The 11,829-nt window shown below is 40.1% G+C and overlaps 1 long non-coding RNA gene across 1 annotated transcript; it reads left to right on the top strand.

Annotated features, from left to right (window-relative positions):
* Window positions 1-1,204: 1,204 nt before the first annotated feature.
* Window positions 1,205-3,923, top strand: LOC114797318 (uncharacterized). The gene is made up of 3 exons (XR_003750842.1): window positions 1,205-1,331; window positions 3,527-3,624; window positions 3,723-3,923. It is a non-coding gene; the product is annotated as an uncharacterized LOC114797318 (long non-coding RNA).
* Window positions 3,924-11,829: the final 7,906 nt, after the last annotated feature.

The following is an 11,829-nucleotide window of genomic DNA, read 5'->3' as shown; positions in this document are numbered from 1 at the left end:
TAAATGTAGATTTTTTTGATATTCAAGAATATAATATTACCGTTGATGTGAAAACTGCATCAACCCCAATCCTAGAAAAAAGTGAACGTATATCAATCTTTACGTCATGTGCGGTGTGGTCTGGAGTTGACGGGGTGTACTCTCCTGTCTCCAGGAGGTTCGATAGAGTTTCTCTGGCATGGTGAATTGTGTTTTCTCAGCCGTATTAATTTTGATTCATTCCTTGGGTTTGCTGTCTCTTCCCTCTACCCTCTACTCAGGAGTTCCCAAAAAGGCAGCTAAGCTCTGGCATAATGACCCCCCTAGGGAGATGGGGATCTGTCCATAATGCCTGGGTGTTTGCTGTAATAAGGGTGCGCCATTTCACGGACAACAGTGAAAACTCTTGACACTTTGCTGTGCCGCTGTCGTCTCCCTACGAAGCCCCAGTGGCAGTGCAGCACTGGTGGCTGGATTCAGATGAAGAGACATCATTATGTGCAATCTTGCTCCATCAGGGCACCTCCATAGTGGATTTCTAACGTAGAACAGCCTAGCAGTCTGCACCATCACCATTCTTCACCTCAAACAGCATAGCAGAGTCTGAATACCGAGAACAGTTTAGACAATGCTCCATTTTTAATATAAGTAAACCCATCCATTTTCATACATGACAAATAGCCCAATGGCTTTATAGTTATCCATTACATTCACCAATAAGAACAGCCCACTTGCCCTTTACAAGTATTAAAAATGATATTATGTATAAAATATGTAGAGCCTTGCTGAGACCTTTTGTCCATTTGCTGGCTGTTTTCATTATTGCAAAATAGCTGCAGTTGTCCAATTTCAATCGAGCTCTTTTCCAGATTTACAAAATCTGTGTGCATTTTGGTAATGCTAAAAATACAGAAAAAATTCAGTCATGATCAGGAATAAATCTGCTGAAATAAACACACACAAATAATAAAACACATTGTTAGCTGTCATGTGACAGCTGAGAACGTGGAACTGAGTGATTCTAACTGCTGATAGTCAGCATTGACACCGTATTCAGTGCTGAGTCATTGGAGCTCAATGCTGAAACGACAAGGCAGCTCTCAAACCATTTAGACTCACAGTAGGATTTCTCCTCCTCTGGCCCTGCCTTACTTGTCCCCTGACCTTCTTAAATGAACGTCAACACCAGTGGCATGCCTGTATATTTCACACACTGCTGATAATCTGACGATGAGCAGTTTAGACCAGTCAAAGACAGGGAAGACAGGAAACTGTACTAGAGCAGTCTGCAGAGGTCAAAAGCATTTACTGTTAGTCTCTAAGGTGGGACTGAGAACAAAACTGATGATACAGTAAGTATTTAATATTCTTTACGTTTCTGATTAGCAGGCAAAATTAATCTCTGTAACAAAATCCATAGACATGACATCCAAACTGTTCTAGCTGCATGTCTTAGCTGAACCAATTAATACCTCTATCACATAAATCTATTAGAGTCAGCCTTGATAAGTCTGTAATTCTAGTGCACCGCTGGTCTCTGTGCACTTCTGTCTTGATTAAAAATAAACCTCACAAAGTCATTAGAATTATGTTCCCCTGTCATCTATTTTTCAAATCCAAGTGACATCCTGGCAGATTGGTATACGTTTTTCTGAGTTCTGTTAATAGAATCTTGTAGGGATAAGGTTATTACTGTAGAACAACATTGAGATCGACTGTTGGCTCATCATGATCTGAATTACAGCTTAATTTCTTTATGAAATTGAAGATGACAGGACTTAAATTAACTTTTTTTTTCTTTTTTTACACATCGGCACACCAGAATACCAATCCTTGACTAGTCTTGATTTTGATATGTGAAATAATGGTGTCAGTGTACAATTACAGTGGCTCTGAAATGATGCATAACTAATGTGTAGTACAAGCTAGAACAATACAGGAACTCAAAATCCCGTAATAAATTGTAGAACGCAGGAATATTAATTTCGTGTAAACAAAATACTTACTCTCCTCTAACATGTCATATTGAAAGCCTGCCAATTTCCAAGCCGATACTAATTATAAATCTGGTTCATGTGAACTCTGACAATGTGACACCCTGTTCACAATCAGAGGTCTTATCCCCTTGTCAAAAAAAAGAGATACAGGAACTTTGAATGCTTTAATTAAATCCATCGTTTTGTCTGTGCTTGCCTGACGGACACATGAGATTTAATGAGGTCAGGAACACGGCCCTTCATTTGTGCGGTTTGCTCCGTATCTCAATAGAAAATCTCACAGACTTCCAATTATTTCAAATTCCATCTTATTTCTGCTTTGTGGTGATGCCTTTGGCCCGGTTCTAACTTCTTAATTGTTTTGTGAATTCTACAATTCTATGGAAAAAATCTGACCAATCTTTCATTAAAGCGCTAATTAAGCGGTTCCTGTGAATGTGGGTAACCATTGGGTACAAGGAACCTGCACAGAGCATCAGTGCATGATGCCAATGTTGTATATTGTTAATGTAGTAAGCTTTCGGTGTGCATGGGGACCAACTTTTCATTTTCACCCACAAATCACAGTTAAATTTTTCTTTTAGTAGTTTAGATAAATGAAGATAAGTGTACACCAATGAAGGGACATTTTTTTGCACCACACGTATAACCCAGAGGCCTATTTTCAGAGTGCTTTATAATAGCACGTAACACAAGACTGGAGTGCTTCTTGTAGACGAAATATCTACCCACCCAGCCCTTTTAGTTTGAGTCATTTTTTTCAGTGACCCAGAAGAAAAAATAATATTTGTCATTATAAAGTACAATGGGACGAGCCTTATACAATCGTTGGCAGCTCTCCTTCACCCTGCTTAACACATTCTAGTGTATTTAAACATGCTCTCATTAGTATGGGGCAGTGATGGCCAAGCTTCAACTCGTAACCGAAGAGTTGCACGCTAAAATCCCAAAACACCAAGGTGCCACTGAGGTCGCCTTGAGCAAAGCACCGTCCCCACACACTGCTCCCCAGGTGCCTTTCATGGCTTGGGTGATTGGTAAAATGCAGAGGACACATTTTGATGTGTGCATAACTATGTCAATCACTTCACTTTCAGTATATATTTGAAAAAAATTTCCAACAGTTATCCAAAAATATAAATAATGAAACACAAATCTACTGTATAAGTATTCAACAGACTTAACATAATTCCATATGAATGGAGTTCCTCAAGCAATATTATGTGAAAACTTCAAGACCAATCTGGCAACCCTGAGTGCAAAGTCCTGTTTTATCCCTTCCTGCTCCATTTTTTTTTTGCAAATAATTCGACTTATTCACAGTGCAGTCAGATTTTGGGACGATTAACAAAACGAAACATGAAACTAAAACAGACAATTAATTTTTATTTTGTAATGTAAAATTGTCCAGTCACAGCTTTTTTATTGTTATCAACGTAGCATTTGACATTTTGCAGCCTAATATCATCTAATGTAATCTAAAATTACGTGTGTAGTGATAAAAATCCACCTGAACCCATAATCATATAATTGCATTCCATGTGCAAAAGTCTAACCGCAGGCATGCAGTACTCTAACGTTCCCCTGGAAACTGGAGCACATGGATAAAAACCACACAGCCACGAGGGGAACATCGGCACTTCACTCTGTGAGAACCCTGGCCAGGACTGTTTATTTGTTGACCTATTGTCTAATACATTGCAAACTGCTGATATCCTTAAAGCTGAAACTTGTATTGTTCGACAGATCCCTGCTCCCAGAGTGTCTGCCCTGGTGTTCTCCTCTTGGTCCGCACAATAAAAGAGAACAGGATCATGAATATGCACGAGCAAGGGGAGAGCAGACACCCCAGGCCTAATAAAAGGAATCATTAAGCCGCACTAATTAAATTCTCCTATCTTCGTCCCTATTGTGAGGAAGCTGCTGGAGTCCTGATCAAGGCTCCTGGCCACAAGGCTCAGCAACAGCCATCTATTTAGAAAGCATTACATTTGAAAAATATCTCACCTTAAAAAATACTGAGTCTAAAATTCTTTCTGTAGTGTGAGCCTCGTTTGTGGGACTGAATGACTTGATTTAAATGCATTGAATATTGAAGTACGCCCCTGTTTATGCCGGGTGTGAAGGTAATCCTTAATCCTCCATAATGGCCCCGGGAAATCCAGCATCCTGCCTACACTGATTAATTGATAAATTAGACCAACAGCCTCCACGTTGGGAAAAGGAGTGTGTGTGTGTGTGTGTGTGTGTGTCGACAGCGACTACGTAAACAGTTTTATGGTCGGCGGTGGCAATGTAAACACTGTGTAGAGTGGAATTTTACCTATCATCACTCAAGAACAACGTACGGCCTGAGCCATGAACATAGGTTTTAGCTGGAAATCAACAGTTTTTTTTTCTTTCTTTTGCCGAGCATGCATAATGTTGGAAAATATATGTAAGTTATCATGCAATTACCTTTTATTTCCTTTTTGACATTTATATCTCACATGTATTAAACTGTATTATTCTTTTTAATATGCGCACTATATTTAATCATTAGTCTCTTGGATGAGAAACTGGTGGGCTAAAGGTTGTTTGCAGAACAGAATGACCGCGACTTGATAAGAGGAGGCCTGCAGCCGCAGCGAAGCAAGAAAACAAGAAGACCTGGCGATGGAGCGTCTACCAAGAGACAACCCTACATGCAAATTATAAGCTTATATGGTGTGATCCTGTGATGAATGTACCGCCCTTTATTAAATAAAAAGAGAGGAAGCGGAAGAGACGGCAGAGCTTTTGGAGGCATGGTCGTCTCTGATCGCTCTCCTTGCAAGTAAAAAGAGCTCAACTGCTTCGTGTCATATCTCTCTGGTTTATAAGTGTTGGATAAGACGGATAACTTTAACACATAATTATTAAACCCTCTACATTCATACCTACGATTTAATGAGCCCATAACTATGGTTTATGACATGGATACACAGACAAATGTTGTGATGCAATATACACTACCAGTCAAAAGTTTGGACACACTTCTCATTTATTGGTCCTGCATTTTTACATCATAGAACAAAAATGAAGACACACGAGAGGTTCTGTAATAAACAATAAAAAAGCAAGCAAGACAAACGGTTGAACATTGTGGTCTCTCCAAAGCACACTTCATCTTCACCGGCTAAAAAATATTAAATATGTTTCTTTAGTTGGATTCTTCAAAATCTTAGTCTCCATAACAACCACCGAGTTGGTGTGTCCAAACTGGTTGTGTTGGTGCTGCGAGCACCTAGGCATCACAAATATGTTTCTCTCTATTTGATTTTGTTATGTAATTGTGTAATTATATTGAAAACCACACATTGGGTGTGTCATTATATCTAAATTTGGTGATCTTTTGTTAAACCTAAAGAGGCCTCTTTAAAAAAAAATCCTCTTAATGCCGGAATGCTGAGCAGACTTCATGGCACATAAAAAAGATTCACCAGGTCTCAGAGGATTTTGAACAGGGAACAGCCAGGAACAACTTATTAAAAAAACTACACCTAAAATCAAAACAAAAAAAACAAAGATCTTTCAACACTCGCATCACATCACTAGTTCTTTATAACCAACTTTAAAGTCCTGCTTCTGATCTATAAAGCAATAAATTGTTTAGCTCAGGAACAAAATTCTGGTATGCAGATACTATGCTACCCAGTGCTGTATACATAAACCTTTATAAACACTCCATACGCAAGCCTTTGTTAAAAACTATTTCAAATTACATTGCCTTTGACATTTTACTTTTTGCGTTACCTAAACTTTAATACAAAATAAATAAATTAAATAAAATCATATTTACCTGCAATGCTTTCACATGGGCAGTTGAAGGTATGGCGTATGGCCACGTGCTCAGTACATTACAAAACGAACCTCCCATTACGCACTACATTCCTCTTCTGTGAGCCGGTCTTAGAGAACTAGATTTTGAGTAATACCCGCACAGGCTGTACCAGATCCATCAGTGTAATTGGTCGTTACGGGGGGAAGGGTGGGCATTATTGCTCTCTCTGCTGTAAAGGTAACTCAAAGACCACTCAGTAAAATTTTGGCATCTATGACTCCTGCTTCAGCTTCACGGTTTAAAGAGATGTGGAGAAAAATGTCTGTGGGTGGAGAATTTCACTCCCGCACACATACCCCGGTTTTAGCCGGAGGGAAGCAGACAAACTGGAGCTGTTTATACCCCACTTTTGCCAGTTTGTCATCATAGTTTCCAGTATCCTTGCTTGGGTGGGTATGAGTCTGTCATCACTGTATCTCACATTTTACAGATATTATAACTGCTTTTATTATAAAACTTCTATGGAAGCTACTCTGAGTTTAGAGTTGATGCTGTTCATGTTTTCATGAAATCTTTTTTTTTTCATTAAAAGCATTTATTTTAATAATATATCTTGTTCAAGATATGTTATAAAGCTTTTTGCCAAATATTTTGCTCTTTACCATTCAATGCAGAGAACTGTTCATGCTTCTCATCATAGAGAAATAGAGATTCTCTGTATTGTGCTTAGATAAACTAATTGTACAGTTGTAATTATGTATAGATAAAGATAACACTCAACAAAGTACACCTGTGGCATCCCAGAAGTACCAAATTCTCATGTCGCTTGTCAGATGCCCTTCTGCCTGCTGATGTCTCCATCTCCATTAATGAGAGCCTGCCAGAGAATGTGCACCTACGTAACCGGGCACAATCAATCCGGAGCACAGCGACGAGATGGGGGGGGTTTCCGGCACCGCGGACAGAAACTCGTTTATCAGCAGCAGATTACAGATGGCGTCCATCGAAGCAAAAATCCTGCCGACTTGGTCGGCCGGCTGTCACAATGCTAATCACGATCAGCATGTGTTTTCTGTGCCACAAAATGGATTTTCGATCCTTCACGGCCCAAGGAGCTGATCAAACTCATATGACACACAACATTACACACATTACGGAGGACACACAACATCACACACGTTAAACACATTCCTTTAAGGATAAACTGTCCATAGCTTGTGCACTTGAGACTACACCACTGCTTAGTCCTGCCTTTCAACCTTTTCAGAGTCCTTTAAAGTGGATGGTGACAAAGGCTGGCAATACCTCTGGCTTTTAACCATGAAGGCTTTCTCTTCAGGTGGTGGAGATGAAAGGGAATGGCTGTTGTGTGGATGAGGTATGGGAAAAAAATTAGACGAGTGAGTGAGAAACTCCTGGCCTCCCATCAAAATTCTGTGGCAGTTCTGTCTGAGCCATAGCTGCCATCTTTAGGTCTCATCCCACGTATTAGCCTGGCTGTCATGGCAATCACTTTACTGTTTGGTCAGGCCTCTCCATCAGCACCTCATTACCTGCCGTCAATGTTTGTACGGCCCTGACGGCCTTGGCAGGTAATGAAAGAATGCACAGTCCTTTTTTCCCCCCCTCCTTTTCACTGAAAGACCAGGAATTTCTAATGAGGAACTGAGACAAGAGTAATGAGATGAAAATCAGGTTCATTTTGGCCCTGGTCTATATTTTCTGTCATTTTGAACCATTTCTAGCTTCTGATTGTCTGAGTTGGATCTCTATGCACAACACTAAAGAGCAGGACATTTTTAAACATTTTTTATATAACCGAAGTGGAGTGTTAAAATTGATTCTGGACCAAGATGTAGATTACTGTCTTGCTAATGACCCTTCCTCCCCAACATCACCATGTGTCATGGACTGACATTTTGGGGTGCTACTGTGGACTGTGTTACCTTAATTCCAATACAAGTGAGTGCACCTGCTGTTATCTGTGTAAAACTAACCTGTATGTATCCTATCTTTGTTTATTTTGAATTATGAATAACTTATGAGCATTGTTTTACAAAAATAAAGGTAGCGTTGATCCATTGCTGATCATTACCTGCACAGCAAATACTAATAATAGCAGTCTAGTTGGTGCCATACTTCAGTGCAAATTAGGGCATGCTAATTACCATCACCATAATTGTGTGGGTTCATTGTGAACTACAGATTTGGAAAGGTATTGCATCTGTTGAGTTAAAGCTCATTAGCATTTAAGAGGCAGATAATGAGGCAAGAACACTGATTGGAATCTATAGCATAAGCACTGGTCCTTGCAGGTCCATTCTGGTCATTTTGACTGCTTGGCCCCAGTTGGTTCAACACACCTTTGTAAAAATGGTTGAGGCATAACATTAAAAAAACTTACAGGTGATATACATACATAAGGATTTCAGGGACTTTCGCAATGGTCAAATTGTAATGACTAGGTGGGTGGTAATAGCATCTCCAAAACTGTAGCACTTGTGGGATGTATCAGGTCTGCAGTGGTCAGGACCTACCAAAAGTTGTCCAGTAAAGGAAATCAAGTCAAAACAATGATAGGGTCATGGGCATCCAAGGCAAATTGATGTCACGAGTTGTGCCCTGGGGAAAACACAGCTAGAAGATACACATCAGTGAAAGGCACACATCAGCAGAGAAAGTGCACTGCATTGGGTAATGTTCTGCATTCAGATATGTCACTTTGACTCATATCACCTACCTTTACATTGTTGCTGATCAAACTCACCATTTCACAAAAACTGCATTCTATTATGCCAACATTCTTCAGTCTGATCCATGAAAACACCCTCTTACAACTTACAGGATCGCTTAGTCCAACTAATGCTGTAAAATGTAAATGTAACTCAGTGTAGTGGCTGCTGGAGAAATATAAAAGGTCTGATGACATGATCATTCATCCTCCTAGCCTGTCTATGGTCCTAGAGATGGAATTTGGAATATGACGTTGTGCAGCAAAAAGAAACCTACCCTTCCTCATGCTTTGCCCAGAAAACTGTCACGATCCGGTCCGAAATGGGGTTACTCCGGTTACAGTTTCATTGTAGTCATGTGAAATGTTCCCTAATCGTTCTCACCTGTGTTAATTGTATAAAGCTGCCCTGTTCGTTTCTGTTCGCTGTCAGGTCTTTAATGTTATGTTCTGTGTTCACTAATGTCAATGTCTCGGATGTCTCCCCTGTCCTGTGATTCACCATTAAACCCCTGTTTCGTGATGTCAGGTGATAGCGTCCTTCCTTCTCGTCACTCTTCGTCCTGCTCTCCGTGCACCCGCCGCGTCATGCCCGCATGGACGTGACAAAAACTTCACCAAACTTGGCAAGCTAGCCCCACTCTCACCCTCCACCTCGCCCCGCCTCTCTCCTCCGCATTACCATTTTAAAGCTACAGAAAGCGAAATGGTGCGTCCTGGGGAAACCTCATTGCGAGACTGGCTCAGAGTGGCTGTAATTCTGCACCAAGGCTGAATTTTAGAAAGAGACTTCGGATACAGTATTAGGGGACCACTAAGACCTATATAAAAGCTTGCAAAATCAGACCCTTTAAAGATCGTTTTACTTTCTATAATTTTTAATATGCTGGCAGAGAATAGCACAATGGCTAAATTCCATTTACTTACAATCAGGTCCATAAACATTGACATAAATCAACATTTTTAGGCTCTGCTCTGCCAGACCTGACAGAGGTGTGAAAATTAGCCCTGAAAGTCAAAACCCTATAGTTTTTGTATGTAATTGGAATCTTACTGATGATTACATCAGGTTTTTGTGAAGAGGAAAAACAAAACAGGTTAATGGTCAAGTTGAACTGCTACTACTGAAATAAATGGCACCATAGAGAAGCACAAAAAAATTAAATGTTCGACTTGATATGTATGTAAGTGAATGCAAAGAGAAAGAATGGATAACAGTTGCCGGTCATGAACATGGAACTCCCTGCGGAAATTCTTGGAATTTTTGTAGAAAATTCATTTAGTGGACGGCACGATGGACCACTGCGGTCTGTCACGATGCACTCCCCAAAGACCAAGATCCTCTCCACTCCACCGCCACAACATTATTCTCTTATCTGCAGAGCCCGTTCCCATTTTCAAGCTGCATGGCTCTCCATCAATTCTCACTGACAGGGAGCAAGAATAGGAACAATGGAGAAAAAAAAGACTTTCGGATTTATTGGAACTCAGACTCATATTCATTTTCATTTTTGATCGCTCAACAATGGCCATTAAGGCCACAGTGTGACCTGGGTACATCTTTCAACTGGGCTCATACAGAAGTTTGGACAACTTGAAGCCTCTTCATCATTGTTGGAGGCACTGAACAAAGACATATACACATTTCCATTCTCAGAAAATGCAATGAAAAGAAATGTCAGTGAATAGTTTATAATATCACATCTATGCTGCAGTTATATTCATAATTTACATTTACATTTATGGCATTTGGCAGACGTCCTTATCCAGAGCGACTTACCAGGTGCTTTTAAGTTACCAAGTCACCAGTCATCAGTTCCGGTTCATTAGGACCCCCCACTAGGAATCCAATCTTTTTATTCACTCATTTACATTTACATAATTTATGGCATTTGGCAGACGCCCTTATCCAGAGCGACTTACAACATGCTTTCAAGTTACCATCGATGTAGATGATCATATTGCCTTAAAGCAAAGGACAAACAACCCAGACAGGGTTTACAAAGTCATCCCATTGGTCCAAAGGGTATCTAAGGCAGAAGCACAATAATGAGTCCCTGAGATGTCTTTATCCAGACTGTCGGCACTTACGAACCCAAACTTTGGGGCAGCAGAACTGGAGCAGAGACACTGAGATGGGGGGGAAATCCACCGTGCCTTATTAGTGTGTCTCTTTAGTGGGCCAAGAATCGATTACTGATCCTCATCGTAGCTCCTACAGACACAAACCATCGCTCAGGGGTTTCACCGCGGGTATTTTAAAAGCATAGCCTCATCCCTTCTCACAAGCTCTCGAAGAATCATGAGGCTGCTTAGTGAGAAACTTTCAATGCCAGAGGTGGACGCAGTGTAGTAAACCTCCCAACGTTGCATAGGAGAAGACTCTCACCCGATAAGACCTGGTCACTTCAGACACTCTCTTCAAATTGGCACTAAGAACAGTGGTGTTTAGTCAAAGGCATTCTCAGGATTTACATTAAGAAATGGATTAAACAAGAAAGAACACAATCTTTAATCATGTTTGTGCATGTGTGACATTAACTATTTTCATCAGGATAACAATGTAAGTACAAAAGATTTTTGTTCATCTGATGCCTTAGACCCACCTCTAGTGAACAAGCGCCACACTTCGACAGCAGATCTATTTTTAGAGCTTTGAAATTTGGGGAATTTTATCCCAAAAGGCTTTGTGTCTTATTACCTTATTTTCACTGCATCTGTCCTAGTTCAACAATTGTACAAAATATAAATATATTTTATATCATCAGCAAATATGCTTTTTGCTTTTTCCATGCCTGTAATTTGCATTTTTTTTGGATCAAATGTATCCAAAGTCACACACAAACCTTTGATCAACACAAAGTGAAAGTTTCATCCAGAAACTTTTCATCCATTTCAGAATCCCTCTTTTACATTTCACCAACCCATTTTCAAGATACAACAATAATAACACAACATCATACATACAGTAATAAAACCCATAATCCAATTTCCAATCTTTTGAACAACTGGGCCCAGGTGTCACCAATAAACTTATGGACGGTCCTTTAGACCAACAGATGTAGGATGTTTGTGTGCATCACATGGGTCTGTGTGTCTGGCCATGTTTAAATTCATTTATTAAAAACATGATGTTGAGCTCTCATCCTTCACTCAGCATGTGCACCTACGTAACCGGGCACAATCAATCCGGAGCACAGCGACCATAATCTATACTCTATAATCTATGTAAGTGACAATGTATTTTTAAAGTGCCATGCTGAGATACAAAAAGCTTTGCAAAAATGCCCCCTCCAACAAAACACAAAAGTGTCAAGAGA

The sequence above is a fragment of the Denticeps clupeoides genome, chromosome 9, assembly GCF_900700375.1.
Source record: "Denticeps clupeoides chromosome 9, fDenClu1.1, whole genome shotgun sequence".
In the NCBI taxonomy this organism is placed as follows: Eukaryota; Metazoa; Chordata; class Actinopteri; order Clupeiformes; family Denticipitidae; genus Denticeps; species Denticeps clupeoides.
This window is presented reverse-complemented; position numbering and strand designations above follow the sequence as displayed.